The sequence below is a fragment of the Sinocyclocheilus rhinocerous genome, unplaced genomic scaffold, assembly GCF_001515625.1.
Source record: "Sinocyclocheilus rhinocerous isolate Xijiao unplaced genomic scaffold, SAMN03320098_v1.1 scaffold1420, whole genome shotgun sequence".
NCBI classification, from domain to species: domain Eukaryota; kingdom Metazoa; phylum Chordata; class Actinopteri; order Cypriniformes; family Cyprinidae; genus Sinocyclocheilus; species Sinocyclocheilus rhinocerous.
The window spans coordinates 340,397-344,021 of NW_015666537.1; the positions used below are offsets into that span (position 1 = coordinate 340,397).

Genomic DNA, 3,625 nt, shown 5'->3' on the forward strand with positions numbered 1-3,625 from the left:
TCAATAGTATATATTCATCATTCAAAAGGAGAAACCGAAACAAAAATACACGAGATAAACGCAGATATACGAAACATAACAAAGCAGCGCTTGCTTACCATTTTGAATATCAGTAACTTTGATAACTTTAATAAGCGGCTCATGTTGTTATGAAAACATTCGCGTATTAGAATGATTGGGAAAGATCACGTAACATTTAAACAGCCTTCTGTCTGTACCACCTTCATTTACGTGCTTGTTTTCATCACTTTTGCTTTAATTCTCGGGCACTGACTCGTTCGCTAAACTGAACATCCGATCAGAGCTCTCACTCGCGCCGACGGTCCCGATGCCGATTCAACATGTTGAATCGGGCTAACTGCCGCCGACGTGAGCCCGACGAGTGGAACACACTAGTGTTGGGAGATATGGTCATTGGATCGCCGATAGACGATATTATCATGCATGGGTGGGTGGGGGCAAGAGAGAAACTCTCTGTACTTGTCATAGGCTATTTCATAACTATTTTGTGTTTTAAACCGAGCGCACGCGCGCGAGAGAGAAGGAGCCTATGGAAGCACCACGAATCTAAATAATATACTTTCAAACATACTGATAAACTAACATGTTAAATACAAAAATATTTAAAACAGCGAGTTCATATATATTCGGATACAACAGTCATACATCGCTATTAGGACCGTGCGTCCTGTGACAAGTTTGCCGCATCGACGCACGGAAATTATCAGTCTGGTCTGCAAAATCAGTCAACGGTGAAAATCAAAAGTAGATTTATTTTAAAGACCAACAGTTTAACACTAAATATTGGACATAAACGAACACGTTAAATATAAAGTATTCAAAACAGGTAAGTTCATATATTTGGAGTAAATTTAAATGAAACAGATACATCAGTCATACAGCGCTCCGGACCGCGCACCCCATGACGAGCCCGACGCACCGCCACAGAAACAAGAATGAGATGCGTTCTAACATAACTGTGGCATTAAACTCAGTTAGTGAGGGCTCGGTTAAAATACTGCACATATATAGGCCGTTCAGATTACTTGTTAAAGTGCAACGAAATACGTTATATCAGCAGACGATATGTATCTGTGTTTGTGGTTGGAGACTCCTTCACTGGCTACAGGCTCCTCACTTGCGCGCGCGTGTGTGTGTGTGAAATACAGTGCTGAATGAAAAAGCTGGGCAATTTGATAATAATAGCCAAATTATAATGGGCCGCCTAATAATAGCAATAATAATAATTATTATTATTATTATTAATACATTCATATGAGAATGAGCCTAATATCGTCTTGACTATCGACAAAGACATCTGCTATCGTCGATACACGATACTATCGTCTATCGGCACAACCCTAGAACATACCAAACAAACTAGCCCGACCGTCGCTCGCCCTTTAATGGTCCAATGTATTTGTCCTTGTTTTGGGTTATGTCCGATTGTTAAGTTACAAACACTACTATTCAAAAAGTTTGGGGACAGTAAGATTTTTTATTTTTTAAAGAAATGAATAGTAAGGAAGCATTCAATCGATCTAAAGTGACAGTAAAGACATTATTAATGTTACAAAATATTTCGATTTCAAATAAATGCTATTCTTTTGAACTTTCTATTCAACAAAGAATCCTGGGAAAAACTATCACAGTTTACACAAAAATATTAAGAAGAGCACAACTGTTTTCAACATCGATTATAAGAAGAAATGTTTTTTGACCACCAAATCAGCATATCAGAATATTTTCTGAAGGACAATATAACAATGAATACTGGAGTAATGGCTGCTGAAAATTAAGATTTGCCATCACAGGAATAAATTACATTTGAAAAAAATAATAATTATATATATATATATTTTTGTTTTTTTGTTTTTTTTTTGCTTTAACTTGTAATACTATTTCACAATATTGCTGTTTTACTATATTTTTAAGAGAGTTCATATGAGTTCAAAAAATCTTATTGACCCCTAACTTCTGAATAATATGTGTATCACCTCAAAATGAATAATTGTTATTGAAATAGTTGAGCAGTCATCAAACAATGCATCAAATAAGTTACTTCAACTTATGAATGAATACTGTTGTTGGGTGCTATTTTTAGACTAAATTGGTAGACTCAATAATAAAGAAAAGTTAAAGTTAAAACATGTAAATATCAGCAAAAAATACTGGTCAAACCAATTATCAGTCTCTTTCTAAAAATCGGTGTGCATAATAATTACAGATGAAATTTGAAATTGAAATACTGTAGCTTAGATGGAGCATGCAACACCTCAGGACATGTCAAAGACCTGAAGATAAACATTAAAGGGGTCATATGATGCGATTTCACTTTCCTTAAACCGCATAAACACATTTCATTACACCAAATACACAAAATAATGTTCTTTTGAGCAACATCATATGACCCCTTTAATGTTTTTTTTTTTTTTTTGGAATTAACATTCACAAATGAATCACACATAATAAGACAAGCAACATGAACCAATAAAATAATCAGGGTTTTTAGAGATTTAAATTTAAGTTGATTTTAAAGGTTATCTGTTCAATAAAGTACCGACTTACCAATATAATTAAAAACCATATTGGATAAGTTTAACATAAACACATGGTACCAAACACCACTTTTCTATGAAAATGTATAGGGTTATCAAGGCTTACATTCACATGTGCTGTGTATTTCAAAATAATGGCAAAATTGTATTACAGTAGGTTAAATATTTATGTCTGATTGTTGTCTGGCATGTCTAGTATACATTATGAATTCACTAGACGATAACAGATATACAATATGAATCTAAAACAAGTCATAAAGTTCAAAACACTGCTTGAATTCATAAATATGAGCGTGCTAACGCTTTAAGAGCAGTTAGCACTCAGGCTAACCTGTACAGGCCCTGTATATTAAACATCACTTCTGTCTAATGCTACAACTCTAGCCATCAATATTTACATACAAATATTAACTATACTTTACCTGCCGTGCCTTGAATACACTGTCAACTAACAGCAGTTGTCATATCAGTGTCCGGAGAGCTATATGAGCATTAGGAGACATTATTACTTCACGGCTAACTGATACCTGCACTTACAAAAAACAGCGCAGAAACGAACTAAATTTCCACAGAGACGAGGAATAATAGGCACTTTATGACCGCGTTTTGCGATAAAGTGACACCGTACGCTGTGGACGTTTTGAATTGTGCCTATTTTCGGCGTTTGAAACTTTTCTCTAGCTAGCTGCCGTTTTTCCTGTACTGTCTCGTTTCTCTGCCCTCTTTGTTTGCTGTTGCATCATGGGAGTGAATGTGAAGGAGGGGAGGAGATCTTTGATGCTCGTCGGAGCACCACTGACTATCTGCTTGAGCACAAGAAACCGCATAGCAAGGCTGTTATTTAATTTATTTTATATATACATGTCAGGTCACGTGTTTTATATTTGGTCATGTTCATTTGTAATTTTATATAGGTAGGCTACTTTAATAATTCCAATTCCTGTTGGCCAACACAATCATATTTTTGTAATGTCACATTGTGCTTGAGTGTTTCATTATTGTTTTACTTATTAAGTCTCGCAGAAAAGGATAAATAGCACTTAAATACCAACCGTTAGTTCCTGTGA

General features: G+C 35.3%; 1 protein-coding gene across 1 annotated transcript in view; it reads right to left on the reverse strand.

Annotated features, from left to right (window-relative positions):
* LOC107732589 (suppressor of cytokine signaling 6-like) overlaps positions 1 to 3,377 on the reverse strand; it is a 6,320-nt gene extending 2,943 nt beyond the window's left edge. The window contains exon 1 of the mRNA XM_016543953.1: positions 2,981 to 3,377. The gene's annotated coding sequence lies outside the window, so the exon portion shown is untranslated. The remainder of the gene's footprint in view (positions 1 to 2,980) is intronic.
* Positions 3,378 to 3,625: the final 248 nt, after the last annotated feature.